This window comes from Erinaceus europaeus, chromosome 22, assembly GCF_950295315.1.
Source record: "Erinaceus europaeus chromosome 22, mEriEur2.1, whole genome shotgun sequence".
Classification (NCBI taxonomy): domain Eukaryota; kingdom Metazoa; phylum Chordata; class Mammalia; order Eulipotyphla; family Erinaceidae; genus Erinaceus; species Erinaceus europaeus.
The window spans coordinates 5,426,110-5,451,541 of record NC_080183.1 but is presented as its reverse complement, the minus strand read 5'-3'; the positions used below and the strand labels follow the sequence as shown (position 1 = coordinate 5,451,541).

The window sequence follows — 25,432 nt, the reverse complement described above, 5'->3', positions numbered from 1 at the left end:
ACTCCCCTGCAGGTGGGGAGCCGGAGGCTCGAACCGGGATCCTTACGCTGGTTCCTGCGCTTTGCGCCACATGCGCTTAACCCACTGCGCCACCGCCCGACCCCCGACAGCAACTTTTTAAAATCTAGGTGGTTTTTTCATACGAAATTGGGGTTGCCTCAGATCTCATGTTTTCTGTTAAGTGCTTTGACTGCTAGTTCATTTTCCCTCTGCTGACAGTGTTGCTTTCCTTCTGTGGAAGAGGCAGCTTTGGGACTCGGGTGTTTCTTTTCAAACCAGCACCCCTTCCCCATCTTCCCTTTTCCGAGCAGGGTTGTCTAGTGAGTTTTGTTTCAGTTGGTAGTAAGTGTGTAGAGCCTCACCTTGGGGCAAAGGTCTCCTCAGCCTGATTCTCAGTGTCTGTTCTGCCATGGAGTAACTCACTCCACAGGCTGCTTCTGGATCCAGCGTCTGGATTCTCACCTCGGGGTAAATGTCACGGTCAGGCCACGTGGGCTCTGGACCTGTAAATCCAGTGGCCGTCCCGTCCGTCCGTCCGTCCCTCCGTCCCTCCCTTCGTTCTAGCTGAGCCGCTGATTTCTGCTTCTGTGCCGCCAGCCTGCCGCTCTGCTCCTCCCAGAAATTCTGCTCGTCAGGCTCTTCCGCCGACTTCACCTTTCTCAGTCTCCTCCCTTTCTCCTGTTGCTAGACTGCTTTCTAACGCCTCTGAGAAAGTTCATCAGAGATAGTTTTGTGTTTTTTTTTTCTTTTTGATGCCTAGCCTGTCTGCCCTTTCTGCCCTCAGACCTGGTATTGTTAGAGCTCAGAAGAGCAGATATGTTCCTTCTCCGTTGCAGTCAGACCCGGGTCTCTGCAGGTGTCCTGCGGCTCCTGTCTGTCCCTCGGGGGCTCCCCCCCCAGCACTTTGTTCTGTTTCCTGTAAGCGCCTCTGATGGCTCCTTCATGCGTCTTGCTTTTCTGTTCTTCGTCGTTGGTGCTGCTGTCTTCCTTTATCCCTGCTCCCCTCTTTCTTTCTTTGCTGTTGCTGTTGTTGGATAGGACAGAGAGAAATGGAGAGAGGAGGGGAAGACAGAGAGGGGGAGAGAAAGACAGACACCCGCAGACCTGCTTCACCGCCTGTGAAGTGACTCCCCTGCAGGTGGGGAGCCGGGAGCTCGAACTGGGATCCTTGTTAAACACACTGTGTGTGTTTAACCTGGTGTGCTACCGCCCACCCCCCCTTTTTGTTTATTCTTTTCTGATTCTTCTGCAGGTGCACCTCAGCTTTCTCCTATATATTCATCGTCATCCCTTTCATTTTTGTCTTTGTCTTTTAAAATTCCTTTTATTAGTAAGAGAGGGGCAGACATAACTGGCATGTGTGATGCCAGGGACTGAACTCAGGATCTCCTGTATATTAGTTGGTCTGCCTGCTGCTGCTCCTCTGGGCTGCCCCAGAATTCCTTCATTTTTATTTTTATTTATTTTAATGAGAGATAGAAGGGGAGAGAGAGCAGAGCACTGCTCAGCTCTGGCTTGTAGTGGAGCTGGGGATTGAACCTAGACCCTTGGAGCCTCAGGCATGAAAGTCTTTGCATAACCATTGTGCTGTCTCCCCAGCCCCAGGATTCCTTCTTTTTAGCCACCATCTTTGTGTCATTTTTTCCCCCATGTTTTTGTTTGGTTTTTTAAAAACATTTATTCCCTTTTTGTTGCCCTTGTTTTATTGTTGTAGTTATTGTTGTTGTTATTGATGTTGTCGTTGTTGGATAGGACAGAGAGAAATGGAGAGACTTTTATTTCTGTCTTAAATGTTTCTTCTGAGTTCTTTGTCACATTTGGTGTTTGATGCCAGAAGCTTTTCTCCAGATACTGTGGCACTTGGCCGTCTTTTCATAATGACCTTATGTAAAGCGGCAGTGGTGCCTTCCTATGTGCATGGCCCCTGAGGACACGGGACAGTGACCGTTGGAGAGTAATGACCCACTTGAGAGTCACGAATGGGTGTTGCCGAAGTAGTTCTGTCACTTGGGTTTTTGATCTTCCCAGAGAGAGGGCTTTCTCTTCTCCCTCTTTCTCGAGGTCTCCTGGGTTGCACCTGGAGGTCTGTCCGGTGACGCCTGTGGGGCATCTCCTGCACGTCCTGTCCTTGGGTGTAGTGCCGCTTCTGTCCTGATACTTGCTTGTTTACTGGAGTGGCTTCCCCAGAAACGGGAGGAAGTTTTTCCTAGTATGTTGCTAGAGAAAAGGGTGGGGAGGGCGCAAAGGCTGAAGGGAAACGGTGTGGCCGCAGTGTCTGCTTCCCCTGGTGGCTGGGGAGTGACTCCTCTGGCTCGGGACCAGGGGCGTGGTGGGGCGGGGGTGCCTGTGTTGCTGTTTGTGTGCCTGTGATTCAGGATTTTATCTTCTTGCGGCGACGCCGAGACGATTCTGTGCAGCTCCTAAGCTTTTGGTATGTGAGATGAGGTCACCGACTTCAGAAATAGTCTTGCCCCTTGTAATTCCCTAAAAACATAAGCAACCGAAATGAAACCAAAGGGAACAAGAGCTCGTTACCTCTGTGCCCAAGCTGAATTTGAGGCTGTTCCCTGCTGTACTGTTTCCCCTTCTACGGAGAAGACCCGAGTGGAAATCATTGAGTTTCTTTGCTGTTTGCCCTAAACGGTTTAAATCCAGAGGCTGATTTAAAGTTACCTTCTTTCTTTTGGGGCATACGTATCAGGGACCACATGTACATTGATTTTCTTCTTTTTAGTTAATGAGATAGAGAACCAGAGCATCACTTCTGGCATATGTGATGTTGGGGATTGAACTCAGGCTCTCATCTTGAGAGTCCAGTGTTGTATCCACGTTGCCAACTCCCAGGCCATAGATACACACTGTCAGAATTTGAGATTCCCTTTATTGGCCCCTCAGTGAGCAAGACATTGATTTCATAATTAATGCCATGAAGCAGTAATGCTTTAAAGATTTTGTAGCCCCATCACAAGTGAATTTTTTCTTCTTCACCTCTTTCTCTTTTTTTTTTTTTTTTTTGCCTCCAGTGTTATTGCCGGGGCTCAGTGTCTGCACCACGAATTCACTGCTCCTGGAGACCATTTTTTTTCCTTTTTGTTGCCCTTGTTATTTTATCATTGTGGTTATTGTTGTTGTCGTAGGATAGAACAGAGAGAAATGGAGGGAGGACGGGAAGACAGAGAAGGGGAGAGAAAGACAGACACCTGCAGACCTGCTTCACCGCCTGTGAAGGGACTCCCCTGCAGGTGGGGAGCTGGGGGCTTGAAACTGGATCCTTATGCCGGTCCTTGCGCCACGTGTACTTAATGCACTGCACTACCACCAAACTCCCCTTTCTCTTCTTTTTAAGCAGAGCCCTGCTCACGTCTGGCTTATAGTGGGGCTGGGGATTGAACCTGGGACATCAGAGCCTCAGGCATGAAAGTCATATTGGGGGAGTCGGGCGGTAGAGCAGCAGGTTAAGCACACATGGTGCGAAGCGCAAGGACTGGTGTAAGGGTCCCAGTTTGAGCCCCCAGCTGCAGGGGAGTCGCTTCACAGGTGGTGAAGCAGGTCTGCAGGTGTCTCTCTCTTCCCCCCTCCATTTCTCTCTGCCCTATCTAACAATGACGACACCAGTAATTACAACAATAAAAAACAAGGCAACAAAAGGGAAAAGTAAATATTGAAAAAATTTAAAAAGAAAAGTCATATTGTATGCATTTTTTCTTAATCCTAAAATATTTGGAATCAGATTAATGAAATACCTAGTTTAATTGACACATCACCTTTCTGAGGTAAGCGGCTTGCAAACAGATCTGAGGAAATGTTGATAAACCACTGCTTCAAATGTGAGTGCTGGGGAGGTGGCTATAAAATAAAAGATTTTTTACATTAAAAAATGAGGGGGGGCGGACATAGAGAGCATAATGGTTTTGTAGAGAGACTCTCATGCCTGAGGCTCCGAAGTCCCAGGTTCAGTCCCCCGCACCACCAGAAGCCAGAGCTGAGCAGTGCTTTGGTACAAAATAATAAAAATGTGGGGGGTAGGGTGGCCAGTGGGGCACTTAGTTGAGCACACATGTTACCAAGTGCAAGGGCCTTCAGCCCCCACTTCGCACTTGTAGGGGGGAGACTTCATGAGTAGTGAAGTAGGTCTGCATGCATCTCTCTTTATCTCTCCCTTTCTGTCACCTCTCCTTTCAATTTTGAACTGTCCTAATTAAAAAAAAAAAAAGGGAGTCTGGCTTAAGGATCCTGGTTCGAGCCCCCGGTTCCCCACCTGCAGGGGAGTCACCTCACAGGCGGTGAAGCAGGTCTGCAGGTGTCTTTCTCTCCCCTTCTCTGTCTTCCCCTCCTCTCTGCATTACTTTCTGTCCTATCCAAAACAACAGTAACTACAACAACAAAAAAGGGCAACAAAAGGAAAAATAAATAATAATAAAAAAATAAAGGAAAAATGGCTGCTGGGACCAGGGGATTCGTAGTGTTGGCACCAAGCCCCAGTGATAACCCAGGTGGCAGTAATAATACGTGTGTGTGTGTGTGTGTGTGTGTCTGTCTGTGTGTGTGTCTGTGTGTGTGTGTGTGTCTGTGTGTGTGTCTGTGTGTGAGTGTGTGTGTCTGTGTGTCTGTGTGTGTGTGAGTGTGTCTGTGTGTGTGTGTCTGTGTGGGTGTGTGGGTGTGTCTGTGTGTGTGTCTCTGTGTGTGTGTCTCTGTGGGTGTGTGTGGGTGGGGGCTGAGAGGTGGCTCAGTGGATGAAACTTTGGACTCCCCCCCCTTCGTACCCCATGTGCCAGAGTGATGCTCTGGTTCTCTCCCTCTCTCATTAACGAATACTTTTTTTGGCTTCCAGGGTTACTGCTGGGGCTTGGTGCCTGCTCCTGGCAGCCATTTTTCTTTTTCTTTCTTTTCTTTTTCCATTATATAGAACAGAGAAATTGAGAGAAGAGGGAGAGAGAAAAATAGACACCTGTAGACTTGCCTGACCACTTATAAAGCGTTCCTGCTGCAGCTGTGGAGTAAGGGCTCGAACCTGGATCCTTGCATGGATCTTTACGCTTAGCACTATGTGCGCTTAACTGGGTGCACCAGTGTCCGGCCCCCACCAATAATTCTTTAAAAAATATATATATATGGGGGGTTTTGACAGGTGGCTTATGGTAGAGTGGACATGCCACTATGCTTGAAGACCTGGGCACAGACCCTTGCCACCAGTGGGGGCACCTCTGAGGGAGGCTTTACAAGTGGTGGAGCAGTGCTGCAGGGTCTGTTCTCTTTCCCTGCCCCTCTTGCTCTGTTAAAAAAAGCACGATGGAAAACTGTAGTTACACAGGCTGGAAGCCTCAGTAATATCCCCCTGGTGGTAAAAACACACACACACAACAAAAAGTAAGCTGTGTTGGGCTAGCAGCAGATTGGAGTGGCACAGGGAAGGGTCCATGCTCCGTTTCACCCTGAGTTACCGTGTCATAGGTGGTGTTTATGTTCTGTTGTATCAGGACAGAATTGTTTTCCAAACATCTGGCATCACTGTGGTTTTGTCACCAGAGTGATAAGTCTGGTTATAGTTCCTTTTAGAAATATTTTTTCTTCTTTTTTTTTTTTTTTTTGAGAGAAATGGTGAGAGAAGGGAAGACGGGGAGAGAAGGACAGACACCTGCACACGTGCTTCACCGCTTGTAAGTGACTCCCCTGCAGGTGGGGAGCCAGGGCCTCGAACTGGGACCCTTAACGCCGGTCCAGTTGGCTTTGCGCCAACTGCGTTTAACCTGCTGCGCTACCACCTGACTCCCAGACCTCCCCTGCTTTATAAATATTTTTTTAATGGATTCACGAGAAAGACAGGAGAAAAGGAAGGAACCAGACATCACGCTGGCACATGTGCTGCCGGGGGTTGAACTCAGGACCTCACGCTTGAGAGCCCAATTCTTTACCCACTGTGCCACCTCGCAGACCACAGCAACCCTAGTTTTTCTTTAAAAACTCCTTCGGACATGTGAGTTACTCTCCCTTAAGTCTGGGTTTTGTGAGGTGGTCACAGATGGTTTGGGCCCTTCCTGGCGTTTTGTGATTCAGGGTTGCCCCTTACAGAAACCACAGAATTCATGGGGCTGGTTTAAGAATAATGAAAGGACCTGTGCTCATGATTGATTGCGCTCAAACAGATCAGAAAGGTCAGCCATAGAAGGCGAACGAAAGTCTCTTCTTCAGAAGTCACTTTCTTTTTTATTTTTGATAATATTCTAGTCTTAAAGTGCAATGTTGATCCCGAGAAGCAGTGCAGCGGTAGAACACCAGACTTGCACGTCTGAGCCCCCGGAGGCTCCAGGTTCAGCCTTGGCATAAACCAGAGCTGAGCAGCACTCTGGTGCTTCCCTCTCCCAAATAGAATAAGTATTTTAAAAAATGAATATTGATTTAAAGGATTTTTCAGTGTCAAAATACTTCCATTCACAGTTGCTGAAACTTTTAAGAAATTAGTATTGAAATATGGCTATTGAATGCACGTATAAAGATTGTGGTTTTGTGTGACAGACTTCATTTTGGTTGTTGTCAGCACACATACTGCCTCTGACTCATTCATGCGTCCCTGATGGAGCCCTCGGCCATCACATCAGCTTCTCTTAACCCTGCTGGAGCCTGGTGTAGTTGGTCACCATTTATCTATTAATTTGCGGTATTTTGGTACCAGGAAAAATGATGAAGATTCTGGCTTTGTGTTCCTGAATGTTCTGTAGAGTGAAATTTATAGTATTTATCAAATTATCTGTAGTCAGATAGATGGAATAGTGGATAAAGCATCAGATTCTCAAGCATGAGGTCCTGGGTTCAATCCCCAGCAGCATGTGTACCAGAGTGATGTCTGGTTCTTTCTCTTTCCTCCTATCTTTCTCATAAATAAATAAATAAATAAATAAATAAATATCTGAGGGGCCTGGGTGGCTCATCATGTGAGGACCTGGGGTTGAGCCCCTGAAAAGAGTCCAGAGCCCTGCTCAGCTCTGGCTTAGGGTACTGTGGGGGAAGTGAGCCTGAGACTCTGGAGCCTCAGGCATGAAAATCTTTGCGCCTAACCATTATGCTATCTCCCCGCCCTGTCATATATCTGATTGATCAGCTAGGCCATTTGTATGAAGTCATTTAATTCTGTCTGTGACTGTTGTTTTTAAATTCGGTTTCACTGAAATGCTAATTGGGGAATTGCTTTGAGGTCAGGGTTTCCAGCCTCTTCTGTCCTGTGGCTGTAGTGACAGCCCCTTTCTTGTCTCTGCTGAGGATGAGATATGAACCAGTGCACTTAAGGCCATGGTGGTTGTATACTTACTACTGTGGAGCCACTCGGGGACCGGCAGGGACAGTGGGCACCAACTCACCACCCTGCGGCCACCATCGTGGGGCACTTTTCTCTTGTTCTTTTGAGGTGAGCTGCTGTTCTTTATTTTTTTTAAATATTTATTTTCCCTTTTGTTGCCGTTGTGTTTTGTTTTTTAATTTCTTTATTGGGGAATTAATGTTTTACATTTGACAGTAAATACAATAGTTTATACATGCATAACATTTCCCAGTTTTCCACATAAGAATACAACCCCCACTAGGTCCTCTGTGCCCTTGTTTTTTATTTTTGTTATTGGTGTTGTTGTTGTTAGGACAGAGAGAAATGGAGATAGGAGGGGAAGACGGGGAGAGAAAGACACCTGCAGACCTGTTTCACTGCTTGTGAAGCGACTCCCCTGCAGGTGGGGAGCCGGGGGGCTTGAAACTGGATCCTCACGCCGGTCCTTGTGCTTTGCGCCACGTGCGCTTAACCCCCGCTGCTGTTCTTTTTTAAGGTGAAGGAGGATGCTGACACACACACGAACACGCACACACACACTTCCCTCTGTAGCTGTCACCGGTGGTCATCTCCAGCCTCCAGGTTCCTGACATCTGAAATACCATAGTGGCCTCCCTTTACTCTTTAGGAAGGAGGGAGTCTACGGTGAGCCGCTGCGTGATGGGGGCGAGTGGGTGGCTATCATCTCTCCTCTTAGGGTGCTGTTGACCTTTGAGTGCCTTCTCCCTGGCTTACTGGTTCCGCCTGGGGTCATTTCTTGGTTCACTTTGGAACTAGCCCTTCTAAAGGTTTTCCTTCTGAGATGGCTACTCCATTCAGGTCCATTTTGCTCTGGATTGCTTAGGAGTTACTGGTGATGCCCATTGTCTGGTGACATTTTTGAGTGCTGATTGATCTTCAGTCGGTCATATTTACTAGTTTTTCTTTTCCGAAAGCATTTGAAAACAGTTCTTTTGGTTTGTAGTCTAAATAAAACTTAACGTTAGGCGAACCACTTGAGTGAACCCTTGCTCTTCTCTGGAATGCCATTTCATATCACCGCCACACCCTTCCTGTGGTGGTTCTCTTTGGCGACTGACTGTCCTTGCTGATGGCGATGCGGAGCGAAAGATGTCTGAGAGCCACCTTTGCTCTCTGGAAAAAAAAAATCCCCAGGAAATTTAATTTTAGCTATTTTTAAAAATATGGGTGATGTGGAGAAAGCCTCATTTATCCTTATTTTACTGTAGCCAGTATGCTGCTCAGCTCTGGCTTATTGGTAGTGCTGGGGCATAAACCGGGACGTGGAGCCGCAGTGTCCCCCAGCTCCTTGCTGGTGAGGGAGTCTTTGAAGGAACTTCCAGCGCTGGGCATGTGGTAATGACCTTTGGAAGGTCACCAGTCTCAGGGTGTGGATCTGCGGTGCCAGCCACTGAAGCCCTTATTCATAGCAGCTTTGCAGCATTTGTGCAGAATTTTTACCAGCTCATAAAACTTTTATGATCCAGAAGGAATGCCAGCAATAAAACAGATGAGCTCCTGCCAAGCCGGGCATGAGCTGACCTCCGTGCCCGCACAGGCGTCCAGCGGTCAGAGCTGCTGTGGGCGGGCAGGCGGCTGTGCCACGGGGAACCGGCCTTCCTGCACACGCAGCCACGTCTTCAGAACATCCTGCCCGGACCCTGTGGACCGCCTCCCCTAGCGGACCTCCCGCATGGAAGAAGCCTCTGGCCCACACGTGAACGCGGCCTTGTGTTTTTGAAGAGGCTTGAGTTTTTCATATGTTAAGAGTATTTTATAATTTGTATTAGTAAGAAGTGATGGTAATATTAAATACTGTCAATGCAAAGTATATGGACTGTTATATATTATATATAATATATATATACACATATATAATTTTTATTTGACCAGAGCACTGCTCAGCTCTTGTTTATGTGGTGTGGGGGATTGAACCTGGGTCTCTGGAGCCTCAGGCATGAGAGTCTCTTTGCATAACCATTATGCTATCTATCTCCACCCTGGACTTACATCCTTTTTAAAGATCATATGTACAGCGCAGTGACAGGGGATCAGATTCAGCACCTTATGCTCAGAGTCCAGAACTTCCCTGTGCACCGTCCCCAGCGCCTCTGTCTGCATTTCTACCTTATTGGGAAAGGGAGCGCATCAGCTGGCATCAGCTGACATCTGTGCTGTGAGGGTACAAACTTGGGACCACTCAGGCATGCAAGTCCTGTGCTTTGCTGTGCCATTTCGCTGAGCACTAAACCTTTTCTTTCTTTCTTCCTTCCTTCCTTTCTTTCACTCTTTCTTTTCTAAATATTTTTTAATTCCCTTTTGTTACCCTTGTTTTTTATTGTTGTTGTAGTTATTATTGTAGTTATTCTTGTTGTCATCATCATTGTTGGATAGGACAGAAAGAAATGGAGAGAGGAGGGGAAGACAGAAGGGGAGGGGGGAGAGGAAGAGAGACACCTGCAGACCTGCTTCACCGCCTGTGAAGCGACTCCCCTGCAGGTGGGGAGCCGGGGGCTTGAACCGGGATCCTTACACCGGTCCTTGGCTTTGTGCCATGTGCGCTTAACCTGCTGTGTTCCCTCCCGACTCCCTCTTTTTTTCTTTTTAAATTTTATTATCTTTCTTTATTTGTTAGATAGAGACAGCCAGGAATCGAGCGGAATGGGGAGACAGACACCTGCAGCCCTGCTCCACCGCTTGTGAAGCTGTCCCCTGCAGGTGGGGACCTTGTACATTGTAACGTGTGCTCAAGCAGGTGTGCCACCCAACACTTTTTCCAAAGGTTCATTTACTAACGAGAGAGGGAGACTGAGCCGGTGCCTCCCTCTGGCACAGCACTACGGGGGCTCAAGCTCAGGGCCTCATGCTTAAGAATCTAGCACTCTACCCACTGACCATATGGTAAACATTTTTGTATAAATACAGTATAAAAATGTTTTCATTGTATTTATTTTGGATAGAGACAGAAATTGGGGGGGGGGGAGAGACAGACATCTGCAGCACTGTTTCAGTCATGAGCTTCCCCCAGCAGGTAGGGCCAGGGGCTTGAACTTGGGTCCTTGTGTACCACTACTGACCTGGTAAGCTTTTTTTTTTTTTTTTTAAAGAATTCATTAACATGAAAGAAACCTGCTTATACTAGAGACACTTTTCCTTTTTTTTTTTTTTTTTTTTTTTTGCCTCCAGGGTTATTGCTGGGACTCAGTGCCTGCACTATGTGTCCACTGCTCTTGATGGCCATCTCTCTCTCTCTCTCTTTCCATAGTTGCTGCTGCTGTTGTTAGGACAGAGAGAAATTGAGGAAGGGAAGACAGAGGGAGAGAAGGATAGACACCTGCAGACCTGCTTCGCCACTTGTGAAGCAACCCCTCTGCAGGTGGGGAGCTGGGGGTTCGAACTGGGATCCTGGTGTGGGTCTTTGTACTATGTGCATTTAACCCGGTGCGCTACCGCCCGGCCCCTATAGACTCTTTTTCGTGGAAGAAGTTTCAGGGAAGTAGAGTGGAATGTGAGTGCCCTTTTCCATTCACACGGTTTGAATAGTTGTTAAACCACAGCTTGTCTTATTTTACTTTTATTCCCCTTCCCCCCCAAAAAAAAAGGATTATCTGGGGCAAATCCAGGTATCTGTCATTTGTAATACTTTCCATATATGTCTTAAGAAGACAGAGACATTGAAAGATAGCATTAATTCCTGAGCCAACCATAAGTGCTCAGCCAGAGGCTGGATTTCCTCCCACTTTCACTCTGGTTCCTTCGTGGGAGCCAAGCCCAGCCCGTGGGAGGTGTTTGGGCCGCAGCCTCTTGACCCCGACAGGCGGGCCTTCCCTGTGCGGTGTGGGGCCAGGTGCACGCTGCCAGCCCAGAGTAACTTGTGGGGAGTAGAGCTGTTTGGGGAAGTGAGAAGCATGTCTAACTGAGCCCGGGAGATAGCCCAGTGCAGTACACAAGGTGTGCGTTTCTTTATAAAAATAGATGTCATTCTGACTTCATGTTAGAAAAGGTTCTCTTTTGGTTTGAGGTGTGGCGCTTTGAGAGTAGACGGGGTGGGGTCAGTTGTCCTCCCTGCTCTGTGGCTGGCTGAGGCTGGCTAGGCACACCCAGCCCCGGGGTCTGACCTGCTTCCCTCGGCATCAGAGTGAACCCTCTGATTGGTGCTGAGTAAAAGCCTTCCCTTCCTCATACTTCATGGTATCTGGCTCATCTCCTTCCTGCTAGTTGTTTAGAATTCCACATGAGGGAATTCGCCCCTCTTCTAGATGCTGTTTCTGGTGTTGTTTGTTTGTTTGTTTTTCTCCTGCTTTGCCTCTTAGCAGCAGTTGTTCTGTGTTGACATGCAGGGTTCCAGGGCCTGAGCTCTCAAGTGCCCTCCTTCCTGTGCTTGGCAGCCCCACTGCATGCGCTGGTCTGTCCACTTCCTGTGCTGAGTCTGTCCGCTTTCTGCATTGGATTGCCCATGTCCAGTCCCGTGTTCCTTCCTGTGCTGAGTCCCTTTTCCTGTGATGGTTGGCGGCCAGCTGGTCTCCCCTGGCTTGGTCTGGTCTGGGCTGCAGTCACAGGGCTGAGGAGAAAGCTGTGGCCGGTTCAGAGGGCTCCTGTCCGGGGCCTGCTGAGGTGGCCTGGTGCCTGTGCCATGGTCAGTCAGATGGCTGTTTGCTGGGTGAAGGGAACTAGGGGTGCAGACCATGGGGAGGACTGAATGGGGGTTCAGAGCCAGGGAATCCCTCCAGGCTGGGAGAGGGTGAGAACCACCTGGCTGCATGTCACCGGCCCCGTTCTTGGTGCTGTCGTGTGTGCTGCCCAGTGCAAGTGCTGTGGGCTGCTTCTTCCCCACAGACACTCTGCCGGCTGCTCCATGCCCCACTCACTCAGCTCAGACCTTTCCCTGGTGGCTGCCCCTGGGCCCCAGAAGTCATTCGCTCCCCTGGAGCATCTGCAGGTGCCCTGGTGAGGGCGGTGGCACACACTGCCTTAGGTGCAGTGGGGGTTGTGGGAAGTTTGGTCCTGGGCCCCTCGCATCTCCTCTGTGCTGTCAGGCACCCCCTCTCGCCAACCCGTCTGTAGCGATTGCAGCGAGGGACCTTCAGTTCTGGGGGTCTGGCAGGGGAAGGCACTGTACCCTTGGACTTCTCCTAAGCTAGGGCTGCAGGCCTCCCTGTGGCCAGAGGGTGTGTGTGTGTGTGTGTGTGTGTGTGTGTGTGTGTGTGTGTGCATGCGCTGTCTGCACTGGAGGAAGCGTGGCTCCCCTGTGGGCTGGGGGTGCTCAGATGTCCCCAGACAGACAGACAGACACTAGCGGAAGTGAAAGCGTGAGTGCCTTTGTCTGTCCACTGCCACTACTGAGCCAGGAAGCGGCCTGGCCTCCACGTGGCCACCGGGCATGCACCTTGCCAGTGTTGGGCAGCGAGGGGACTGGGCAGCTGAAGGCCAGGCCTCGCCGAGGAAGATGGAGTTCCACAGCTGAGCACTGTAGCTCGGGACTGGCAAGTCTTCTCCCGTGGAGACTCGTTTTGGAATGGACACTTGTGAAGATTTTGCAGTGAACTTGAGAGGTCCTCCAGGCCTCACAGCGGCTGGGCTTCCCTGGGGCCTACCATACTCTCAGGACCTTCTGGAGGAGTGTGGCGGTTTTTATCGGCCAGCATTGCCTCACACAGTTGCCTCTTAGGCAGGTGTGGGCTGCCAGGGTCCTCTTGGCCCACTTTGCTATTCCCCGTGCAGACGTGACCTGTCCCCGTCCCTCAGCTTTCTCCAGACGACTCATGACAGACACACCGCCGACTGCATGTGTCCAGCTGGCGGTGAGAGGGCTGGACCTGCTCCGCCCCACTGTTTGTGATCGATCCTCTCTGCTTAGGTCTGCTTGCTCAGTGGGACCAAACCAGACCCTCGGCTACCTCCCTGCGTCTCCGGTAAACTTTCCATTTTTAGAAAGGACTTCTTTAAGGACACTTTGTTGCATGACTCCAGGGAAAGTGGTGCGGATTTGTGAAAAGCCGTTGTGTTCAGTCTCAACTCTCTCCACCTAGTGGGGAGAGGCCAGGCTTCCCTGCAAACAACTTCCTGTTTACTCGCTGACAGGCCCCCCCCCCCCACCCCAAAGATGGAAGCTACAGGAAATGGAGGAAATGGTCCTGTAGTGTCCCTGTGACTTCCCTGACACAGAAACTGGCTCCTTTCTTTTGTAGCGAGGCACATTGGAAACGTGCATGTTCCGTTGGATAAAGTGACAGAGTGTTAGCATGTGTAACATGGCCTCCAGAGCATCCCTCCTTATGAGCTGCCAGGGCTCGAACTCAGGACCTCATGCTTGCAAGTCTGCACTCTGCCTGCTGTGTCTCATCAGCTCCTGCCCCCCCCCCCGCTGTTTTCTAATATCCATTCAGAGCTGCCGCCTCCCCCCCCCCCCCCAGGAGCCTCTTTGAGTCGCTGCTGTTCCCTTTCTTGTCCTTTCTGGAAGGGAAGTGCCTGACCCCATGCAGCATGCTGGTGACTGCCCTGGGACAGAGGTGAGAGGTCTGGAGAGAGAGACAGAAGAGAGAGAGAGAGTTGTCTGCCTCTGTTCTGCATCCAGAGAGGGAGGGACACTGCTCCACGAGCGAGGGTGTGCACTCTGCCCACTGAACTACATCTCCTGGGCGCAGCAGCACACAAGCCAGTGAACCACTGATATTTCGCTGGCCCACACCAAACATTTTGGGTAGAAGTAGCTGCCTTCTTCCTTTTTCAGGGACATTGATTTCTGTGCAAGAGATGCAGACCGGGCCCTGATCTCTGATCTGGGGGAAGCCAGGAAGAAGGTAGCACGGTCTGTATGCTGGCTTCTTGCTCCATGCGTTTCCTACAACACGGGCCTACAGATGTGGTCTGACTTGGCAAGTAGCTCTGTCTGGCTCTGGTGGAGACCTTGCTGAAAATGGTTCACACTCAGAAGAGTTAGGAGCTCAACCAAGACCCTGCTGGCCTCAGACATGTGATGCAATAAAAAACAACCGGCAGGGCTTCCTCCTTCCTGTGTCTTTCCTGTGGCCGGGCTCTGGCTTTGCGGCGGAGTCTCCATCCTCCGCGTGCTTGCGTCTGAATAGAAGCGCGCTTCCCGTGTCAGGCTCCCGTGTCAGGCTCCCGAAGGAGAAGCCCTTCTTGGGGGGGGGGGGGCTTTGCTTTCTCCCCCACCCCCATCGCAGTGTCCTGGGGGGCTTCGGGTGTAGTCCTCCCTTAAGTGCCAGGGAAAAGGGCTGGAAGGAAGGACAGCAGTAGGTTGTTGTGACCAAGGGGGACGGCCTGTGTCCTGGGGTGTGGGGCAGGAGTCACCCAGAGAAACCCTGGGCCTAGTTCGCAGTCGCTCCCTCCCCCAGCACTCTCTGTCTGGCTTCATAGAGTCATGCTGTGTGTGAGCTCCTCTCAGCTCGGTGCTCACCTGAGTCCCTCTGCAGCACCTGGGCTGTGGTATCAGCATTTCTTCCTCGTGGCTGAGTCATGTCCACTGTCCGGTCAGGCCACATTCTGTCCGTCTAGTGCTTCGGGACTGCTGGAGGAGTCTTGCTGCTTTGCTGTGGGAGGCTTTCACTGGGTTGCGTGTCCCCCAGTGTCCCTGCGTCGTGGGGGGGCCGCTCCACGCGAGGTGCTCAGGACCTCCGGACTAGTCTGGGCTGGTCCCTGCCGCCCTGGCTGTCCCTGTGGTCTGGGCGACCGCTTCCTGCTGATAAGCAGCAGCCCCTCGCTGGCCAGCCTTCTGCTCGGCTTCCCTGGCAGACGTCTGTGCAGACGCAGCCTTTTCGTCAGTTTTATAATTAGGTTGGCTGTCTTTTTTTTTTTTTTTTTTTAAATTGCCACCAGGGTTGTCACTGGGGCATGGTGCCAGCACTGTGAACCCACTGCTCTCAGCCATTTTTCATTTTTTAAAGAATATTTATTTATCCATGAGAAAGGCAGGTGGAAAGAACCAGGCATGTGTTGCCGGGGCTTGAACGTGGAGCCTCATGGTTGAGAGTCCACAGTTATATTCACTGCACCGCCTCCCAGACCATGCCTTTTTTTTCTTTATTGTTACTTTTCCTTTCTATTTTATTTGGTAGATCAGAGGAAAATTGAGGAGGGGGGGCTTAGAAACTGCAAATCTGCTTCGCCGCTTCTGAAGCTCCCCGCCCCTGTAGGTGGGGAGTGGGGGCTCGAACCTGAGTCCTTGCACATGTGTTTACTCATCCTGGTGCTCCAATGCCCAGCCCTGGTTAGTAGTCTTTTCACTAGTGAGTTACAAGAAGTGCTTCTGTATATTTGGGTACAAGTCTTGAATCTGATATGACTTGTCCATCTCATATTTTCTCCACTCTCAGCTTGTTCTGTTTTCTTAGTGTCTTTGAACTACGAACCCTTTCGTTTTTTATAAGGTTCAATTTGTCCTTTTTTTCTCCCTCCCTCCCTCCCTTCCTAAGCCTTGTTTGACAGAGAGGGACCACAGGCAGACCAGATCTTCACCCTCTTGTGCCTGGCTGACAGGCTTCACGCGGGCAAGGCATGCACCCTGCCCTCTGAGCCACCTCCCCAGCTTTTTATTGTGCTTTTGATGCCATGTTTAAGAATCCATTGTGCGTTTTAGGCCACAGTGACTTATAAGTATGTTCTGCTAAGAGTTTTTAAAGTTTGAGCTTTTTGCTTTGTGCTAATTTTCGTCCATGATGTAGGTAGGGGCCCACATGGGTTCTTTTGCACGTGACTCGGGCGTCCTCTTTTGAACGGCCTCGCAGTTGGGTCTGCGTCCCTGAGCTCGCCCTGCCATGTGTGGTGGCACTCACTGCCTGCTGGTGTGGGATTCAGCGTGCGGGCAGAGCCGTCCCTTCCTGCCGGTGCGCGTGAGCGGTGGCTTTGTTGGCGGCTTTTCGCGGTTGTGCGTCCAGCTGTAGAGATGTCTGCTTAGTCTGCTGGGCGTTTACCTAGGGTGGAACTTTTGGGTGTGGGCTCAACGCCTGTGAAGAGAAGCAGACACACGGGGGCTGGAGGGGTGAAGTGCAGTGTTCCCCCCAGAGAAGAGGGCCAGAAGCGTCTGCCTGGGTGCAGCTCACCTTACCTCGCAGCTCTGGCTGCCTCTGGCTGGCACCGGCTGTGGCAGGGGAGTGGCAGTCCTGAACCCACAGTTGGCACAGCACTGGCTGTGTGGAGTATCTAGCGGATTAAGTTCCGAAGGACAAGAAAATAGATGTTCGTTTTTCCCGTTCTGGTTTGAAAATTGAAAACTGTGGCTGGGGACAGTCAAAGCACTGGATTGTATATCCCAGGCTCTAGAAGTCTGTCTTACTAAGAACAGACTTGTAGGGAGCAGGACGGGAGCGCAGCGGGTTAAGTGCACGTGGCTTGAAGCGCAAGGACCAGCATGAGGATCCCCGTTCGAGCCCCCAGATCCCCACCTGGGGAGTCGCTTCACAGGTGGTGAAGCAAGTCTGCAGGTGTCTATGTTTCTCTCCGCCTCTCTGTCTTCCTCTCCTCTCTCCATTTCTCTCTGTTCTATCCAAAAACAATGACAGCAATAATAACAGTAACTACAACAAGGGCAACAAAAGGGAAAGTTAATATTTAAAAAAAAAAAACTTGTACAGAATAATAAATCAAAAGGAAAAACTCAAATGCAGGAGTGGCAACAACAGGTGTGTCTGTGAAGTTGTGGTTTCCAGGTCTGCTCGTTTACTCAAGGCGGACAGCAGTCACCCATCACGCAGATGTTCAAGAGTGGGCACCGTCCCTTGAGGTGATGTGGATGTCATGGATTAGTACTTGGGGTAGAAGAGAGTCAAGAGGGCCACGCCATAAGCTGAGGCTCATTGTGGAGGCTTCAGTCACAGTGGCGGACGCTGTTTGGCTGCTAGGAAGCCTCCCTCATCACTGATGGCGGAATTGAGGCTGCCTCCCCTTAACTTATTCATCTGCTGGTGCTTATCTCCGGGACCTGGTGCCTGCATGACTCCACTCATGTGTTGGCAGTTCTTCTTCTTTTCTGTGTTGAGTGAGAGACAGAGACGGGGTGGGGGAAGCGAGGAGACGCTGCTTCACGCCTGAAGCTCCCCCTGCAGGTGCCCTCCTGAGGTGGTCTGGACTCTTCTTTCTTACTGTCCACTCCCCACTCCCTTCTGAGTTGCAATGCGTCTTTGTCCTCTGTGATAAGCCCTGATGTCTTCTAGGAAAGCACAGGGCCTGCACTTCCTTTCCCCTAACTCTAAATCCCAGAATGCCCATGGCCTCAGAACGTCCCGCGTCTGTGACCGTCTCTTGGGCCTTCACTTGACCTAACCACCCCTCCTGTTCACAGCGTCGGGGAGTGTGTTGTGAGTCCCAGAGGCTGGTACCAGGCAGCTGGATGGGGGCTTGCCGTCTGGGGTCACTGCCTCCACAGTGGGGCTTCCCGTGGGACACGCTGCCCAGCACGAAGGCAGACCCCGGGCACACAGAGCAGTGGGGGCCGGATGTGGTTTCAGGCCACCAGCGGAAAGGCCTGGAAGTGGCTGTCCACGGAGGCCGAGGGTCAGCGAGGCTGACTGACCCGTCAGCCTAGTCGTTGGCGTGGGTGCACTGGGCTGAGTCGCCTCTGTGGTGTCCCAACCCAGTGCCCCACCCAGCTGCTCCTCCCTCCCTGGTCTTCTGACTCAGGGCGATGCTAAAGGCTTCCTTGCCAGCCCCCAGGAAGCTCTCAGGCCTCAGGGTGGAGGGAGAGCCGGGATGGGAGTGGGGGGCTAGTGAGTCTCCCACTCGGGAGTGCTGTGTCTCCAAGCACAGCCCTTGGGGCAAATCAGTGGTGGCCTCAGGACAGGTGTGTGTGTGGGGTTCTCGGGGGCTGCGTGCTGGTGCTCAGGTGATTGGGGAAGTGGTGGCTTTCCTGGCCCTCCCAGGTGATGGGGTGATGTGCCCCACTACCACCCTAGGGCCACCCAGCTGCAGGCATTGCTCTGGGCAACAGCAAGTGTCCATCTCTCTGGGCTGTGGTGGGGAGGCCTGTCTGTCTGTCTGTCTGTCCTCCCTCCGTGTGCCCTGTCTTCATAAGTGGGCAACCCGCAGCCCTCCCCAGGCCTCTGCCTCCTCCCGGCCCTCCTCTCTCCGGGACTCTGAGGACCGTGACACGCTCCCCAGCCTGCTCTGGATGCTCCTTACCTCGGGTTTCCCTTTGTCTGGTGAGCGGACTCAGGTGGTGTGACTCGCAGAGATGACACTGCATTTTAGTCCTTGTGCCAGGTGACACACAGTTTCGCTTTGCCACACGGCTGGCATTCACTCTGGTCACCTGATGCAGGTGGGGCTGACAGGACATGCCGCAAGGTGACCGAGGGCTGTTTGGAGGTGCCTTGAGCGGCTGAAGCACGAAGCGGAGTGAGGAGGTGGTGCCACTGTGTGCCCTGGGTCCTGGTTACCGGGCGAGTTCTTCCTGACTCGGTACTTGTTGGACTCAGCATCTTTGAGTGGGGCCCAGATGCTCCCAGCTCACCTGTCCTTCCTAGGCTTTCTTCAGGTGGCCCGACACCAGGTGCTGCACTTAGTCCTCTTAGTACCAATGTACGGAGTGCACTGTGCACTTAGCGCTCTGGTGGCTGGAGGCCAGGACCTCCCCACTACGAACCCGCTGCTCCTGGAGGTTGTGCGCTCAACCAGGTGCGCCACCACCTGCCCCATTTTTTCCCCCATTTTGTAACCCTTGTTGTTGCCCTGTTTGTGGTTGTTATTGTTGGTGGATAGGACAGAGAGAAGTGGAGAGAGGAGGGGAAGACAGAGGGGGAGAGAAAGACAGACACCTGCAGACCTGCTTCACCGCTTGTGAAGCACCCCCCCCCCCCGCAGGTGGGGAATGGGGGCCTCGAACCGGGATCCTTAGGCCAGTCCAGACTCTAGTTGAGGTAAAACAAGGCTGTAGAATGGAGGCACTGTACTTAGAACTGTTAGGCCTGGCAGGACCACAGGAAAGCCTTTCTCCAGTCGGTTAAGAAAGATGGTGACATGAGCACAGAGCAAGTGTCATGGCCAGCTGACACACACACTAGCAGCAGTAGTAGCAGCAGAAGTAGCAGTAGTAGTAGCAGAAGTGGTAGTAGCAGTAGCAGTGGTAGTAGTAGCAGTGGTAGTAGTAGCAGTGGTGGTAGTAGTAGTAGTAGCAGCAGTAGCAGTGATAGTAGTAGCAGTGGTAGTAGTAGTAGTAGCAGAAGTGGTAGTAGTAGTAGCAGTAGCAGTGGTAGTAGTAGTAGCAGTAGCAGTGGTAGTAGTAGCAGTGGTAGTAGTAGTAGCAGCAGTAGCGGTAGTAGTAGTAGCAGTGGTAGTAGTAGCAGAAGTGGTAGTAGTAGTAGTAGCAGTGGTAGTAGTAGTAGCAGTGATAGTAGTAGTAGTAGCAGAAGTGGTAGTAGTAGTAGTGGTAGTAGTAGCAGTGGTAGTAGTAGCAGTGGTAGTAGTAGCAGTGGTAGTAGTAGTAGCAGCAGCAGCAGCAGAAGTGGTAGTAGTAGTGGCAGTGGTAGTAGTAGTAGCAGCAGCAGCAGCAGAAGTGGTAGTAGTAGTGGCAGTGGTAGTGGTAGTAGTGGTGGTGGTAGTAGTAGTAGCCGTAGCAGTGGTGGTAGTAGTAGCAGAAGTGGTAGTAGTAGTGGCAGTGGTAGTGGTGGTAGTGGTGGTGGTAGTAGTAGTAGCCATAGCAGTGGTAGTAGTAGTAGCAGAAGTGGTAGTAGTAGTAGTAGTAGTAGTAGTAGCCATAGCAGTGGTAGTAGTAGTAGTAGTAGTAGCAGAAGTGGTAGTAGTAGTAGTAGTAGCAGTGGTGGTGGTAGTAGTAGTAGCCATAGCAGTGGTAGTAGTAGTAGCAGCAGAAGTGGTAGTAGTAGTAGTAGTAGCAGTGGTGGTGGTAGTAGTAGTAGCCATAGCAGTGGTAGTAGTAGTAGTAGTAGCAGTGGTGGTGGTAGTAGTAGTAGCCATAGCAGTGGTAGTAGTAGTAGCAGCAGAAGTGGTAGCAGTAGTAGTAGTAGCAGTGGTGGTGGTAGTAGTAGTAGCCATAGCAGTGGTAGTAGTAGTAGTAGCAGAAGTGGTAGTAGTAGTAGCCGTAGCAGTGATGGCAGTGGTAGCAGTGGTAGTAGCAGTGGTAGCAGTACCAGCAGGAGTAGTAGTAGCAGGAGTAGTATTAGAACTATAGGAGGGAGCAGCAGGCAAGGCTTCAGCCAGGAAACGCCAAGGGGCGGCAGTGTGGCTCCAGTTACGGTGCCCTTTGAGCCCTGGAATTTTACGCTAATACTTAGTTGATTTATATGTTCTTTTCCCTTTTCTTTTTTAATTTAAAGATCTTGTTTATTGATTGATTTTACTTATTTTTGCCTCCAGGGTAATTGCAGGGGGTAAGCTTCACAAGGTATGAAGCAGTGATGCAGGTGTGTCTCTTTCTTCTTTGCTATCCTCCCTACCCCTCTTGATTTCTCTGTCACTATCCAATAAATAAATTAACTTGAAGTTCATTAAAAAAAATATTTATTCCCTTTTGTTGCCCTTGTTGTTTTATTGTTGTAGTTATTATTGATGTTGTTGTTGGATAGAACAGAGAGAAATGGAGAGAGGAGGAGAAGACAGAGAAAGATAGACACCCGCAGACCTGCTTCACCGCCTGTGAAGAGGCCCCCCCTTGCAGGTGGGGAGCCGGGGGCTCGAACCAGGATCCTTATGCCAGTCCTTCCGCTTTGCGCCACATGTGCTTAACCCGCTGTGCTACTGCCCAATTCCTCATTCATTTTTTTTTTTTTAACCAGAGTACTGTTCAGCTCTGATTTTAGGGGGTGGGGGGGTTGAACCAGGGAATTTGGAGCCTCAATCATCAGTCTCTTTGCATAACTATTATGCTATCTACCCCCCACCCAATAAACTTGATAATAATTAAAACAAAAGATGTGTGCATGCAAGTGTTCACTGCAAGCTTATTCATTATAAGGAAATAATTTCAGGCCTGGAGAGTTGACTCAGGAATAGTGCAGGGACATCCTGTATGCATGAGGGCCTAGGTTTGATTCCTAGTGTAGCATTTAAAAAAGAATTTCATGTCAGGGCACTTCAGTGTTCTTGTCTCTCTTGTAAAGTAAAATAAATCCATTTAAATTCAACTTCTAGGGACTGGGCAGGTGCACACCAGGTTGAGCACACACATTTCCAGGATCAGGGGCTTGGGTTCAAGCCCCCAGTCCCCACCTGCAGGGGAAGCTTCACAAACAGTGAAGTAGTGCTGCAAGTGTCCACCTTCTCTGTCCCTCTCCAGCTCCCTCTTCCCATTTAGTTTCTCTCTGTTCTATCAATAAGGAGAGAAAAAAAAGAAAAGAAAATGGCCACCCGTAGCAGTAGACACAGAACTCTAGCAATAACCATGGTGGCAATTTACAAAATCCAATCTTTATGTGGTCCAGGTGGTGGTGCAGTGAGTAAAGGATTGGTTTCTTGAGCATGACGTCCCAAGTTCAGTTCTCTGGCAGCACATGTACCAGATCAATATTTGGTTCTTTCTGTCTCTTCTCCTATCTTGCTCATTCATAAATAAATAAAATCATAAAATAAATTTTTAAAAATCCAATTTTAAATTTTAAAAAATATTTTTATATTTATTTATTTTCCCTTTTGTTGCCCTTGTTTTTTTTTTTTTTATTGTTGTAGTTATTGTTGTTATTGATGTCCTCGTTGTTGAATAGGACAGAGAGAAATGGAGAGAGGAGGGGAAGACAGAGAGGGGGAGAGAAAGACAGACACCTGCAGACCTGCTTCACCGCCTGGGAAGCGACTCCCCTGCAGGTGGGGAGCCGGGGGCTCGAACCGGGATCCTTCTACCGGTCCTTGTGCTTTGCGCCACGTGCGCTTAACCCACTCTGCTACCGCCCGACTCCCCCTTTTTTTCTTATTGTTGTAGCTATTGTTGTTACTGATGTCGTCATTGTTAGACAGGACAGAGAGAAATGCAGAGAGGAGGGGAAGGCAGAGACAGGGAGAGAAAGACAGACACCTGCAGACCTGCTTCACCGCCTGGGAAGCAGCTCTCCTGCAGGTGGGGAGCCGGGGGCTTGAACCAGGATCCTTACGCCGGTCCTTGTGTTTGTGCTACATGTGCTTAACCTGCTGCGCTACTGCCCGACTCCCAACTTTCAAATTTCTTTCTTCAGTGGATACACCGATTAAAATTGGTAGGTCAGCTTCGTGAAATAGAGGTATAGAAAGAAACATGAAAAGTGGCAGTCAAGGAGGTGGTGCCGTGGATAAAGTGTTGGACCCTCAAGCATGAGGTCCTAAGTTCTGTCCCTGGCATTACATGTGCCAGAATGGTGCTCTGATTCCTTCTCCTATAAATGAGCAAACAGATCTTTAAAAAGAAACAAGGGAATGTAAGAAGTAGGATTAAAGCTGATGGTAGAACTCTGACCATGTGACTGTGACGGTGTCTGCGCAGCAGAGCTAGAATGGAGCCCAGGCACGGGGGAGGCTGTGGCTTTGGACTCCCACAGTGAGCGCAGAGGCTGGCATTTGTGTGCCCTGGGGTCCAGCGCTCCCCTGCCTGGCTGTCTGATAGCACATGCTCAGCGTGGCTCGTGGCCCACTGCTGGTTTGAGACTCTCAGACTCTCTTTTGGTGCAAAACAGACCAGATCTGACTCCTCAGGGCGTCTTTCCTTTCCTTTCTCCCCCCCCCCCTCTCTCTCTCTCTCTCTTTCTTTCTTTCTTTTACCAGAGCACTGCTCAGCTCTGGCTTATGGTGGTACGGGGATTGAACCTGGGACTTGACGGGAGCCTCAGGCCTGAGTGTCTGTTTGCATAACCATTATGCTATCCACCCCCACCCCTAAGGGTGGCTTTCTTCTTGGTGAAATGAAGGGCAGCTATACTTGGTGAAGAAGATCCCGGTTTGCTCGAGGAGCTCTGGGCATAGGTAGTTTAGTGACATTTGGAAGAAGTGAAGATAAGTCGTAGATGATCTTAAATTCTGGCTCCAGGGGTTCCTTTACAAATTCTGGTGCTCTAATTTGTAATAGCCAAAACCTGGAAGCAACCCAGGTGTCCAACAACAGATGAGTGGCTGAGCAAGTTGTGGTCTATATACACAATGGAATACTACTCAGCTGTAAAGAATGGTGACTTCACCAGTTTCAGCCGATCTTGGAGGTGACTTCACCGTTTTCAGCCGATCTTGGATGGACCTTGAAGAAATCATGTTGAGTGAAATAAGTCAGAAACAGAAGGATGAATATGGGATGATCTCACTCTCAGGCACAAGTTGAAAAACAAGATCAGAAAAGAAAACACAAGTAGAACCTGAAATGGAATTGGCATATTGCACCAAAGTAAAAGACTCTGGGGTGGGTGGGTGGGGAGAATACAGGTGCATGAAGGACGATAAATGACATAGTGGGGGTTGTATTGTTAAATGGGAAACTGGGGAATGTTATGCATGTACAAACTATTGTATTTACTGTTGAATGTAAAACATTAATTCCCCAATAAAGAAATAAATTAAAAGAAAAAGAATTAGAAAATAAAAAATTCTGGTACTCTTTCCTCCGCCCCAGTCCTGCCTGGGGTCTGTGCATCAAGGCATGTGCTGCTCCCCAGAACGTTCTGGCTCTGCTCCTTCCGTCAGTCAGCCCTGCTGATCAGACCTTGGTGGGGCTGGCTGTGGAGGGGCAGAGGCGCGGAATCGGATATGTACCGTGGAGCTTGGGTGGGGACATCTTGGCAGAAGCGTAATCGGCTGAACAGCAGTCCATCCTCACTTTGCTCGCTTTTCCAGGGGGATCACTTGAAAAGGAGCTTTAAGAAGCAAGTGGAGATTGGCACAAAGTGTGGGTTTAGGCCCATGGGGAACGGAACCAAAAGCATGTGTGTAAGAGGTGGTTCCCTGCAGTGGAGCTGTTGGAGCAGAGTCCTGATCCTAGAAGGGGCTCCCTGGGCTGCTGAGAAATTGCCAGAAACCTGGGACTGAACACACAGATGCTTTTCCGTGGTTCTGGCTGTGCTTCCTGTCTCCCGGGTGGCCCCGAATGGGAGCCTGACTGATCCCTGCCTGCCTGCCTCTGTCTTCCTGGGGTTTCCCTGTGGCAGGCCTGCTCCTTATAAGACACCAGTCACGTGGGATTCTCTGTGGCTGTAACCCCAGCTTGGCCTGACTGTATCTGCAGAGACTCTCTGCCCACACCAATGACAGTCAGTTCTGGGGGGGGGGGGGGGAGGCACTGTTTAGCCAGCGCCCTTTTGTTAGCGGTCTGTCCCAGCAGTGCTCATCTCAGGGGGCAACGGGGAGCACGTGAGCGCCACGGGACAGGCGACTTATAGGCACTAGCCCAGTGAGCGGGGCCCACGCTCCTGGAGGCTGTGCTCTGCGCCCCAGCTGCCCTGTGGCTTCCTGCCTGCCTGGAGGCCCTCAGCAGGTCCATCCCCTTCCAGAGCTTTCCAGGGTCTTTGTTGAGACTGGCAGGTACTGTGATAAATACCGACGTGCAGACGGTGGTGACAGACACCACCTTACTTTGGCACAGGTCTTGGTGGTAGATAACAGACATCTTTAGACAGCGCACACTTGGGGTGGGGTGGATGCCTTGAGCGTTCAGGTGGGATGTGTCTAGACCCAGTGCTGTTCCAGTGCTGTGGGTGCCTCTGTGTGAATGAAAAGGTTCAGGCCTCCAGGCCCCATCTGCAGGGGAAAGCTTCACAAGTGGTGAAGTAGTGCTGTAAGTGTCTGTCTCTGTCTCCCCCCCCCCCCCCCTTTTAAACCAGAGCTTTGGCTTATGGTGGTATATGGGGTTGAACCTGGGACTTTGGAGCCTCAGACATGAGAGTCTCTTTGCATAACCATTATGCTGTCTACCCCCACCCACCCAACTCTGTTTTCCTATCTCCCTTCCCTCAAATGAAATAAAGCTTAAAAAAAAAAAAACTTTAGAAAAAGAATAAAGAAGTACAACTTAGCGGGGCTGGGCAGTGGCACACCAGGTTAAGTGCACATGGCGCAGATGCAAGGACCGGCACAAGGATCCCAGTTCAAACCCCCGGCTCCCCACGCAGGGGAGTCGCTTCACAGGCGGTGAAGCAGGTCTGCAGGTGTCTTTCTCTCCTCTCTCTGTCTTCCCCTCCTCTCTCCATTTCTCTCTGTCCTATCCAGCAA

At 50.5% G+C, this 25,432-nt stretch overlaps 1 protein-coding gene across 1 annotated transcript in view; it reads left to right on the top strand.

Moving 5' to 3' along the window:
* The window catches only part of CDC42BPB (CDC42 binding protein kinase beta), a 70,582-nt gene that overhangs the window by 7,023 nt on the left and 38,127 nt on the right, over positions 1-25,432 (top strand).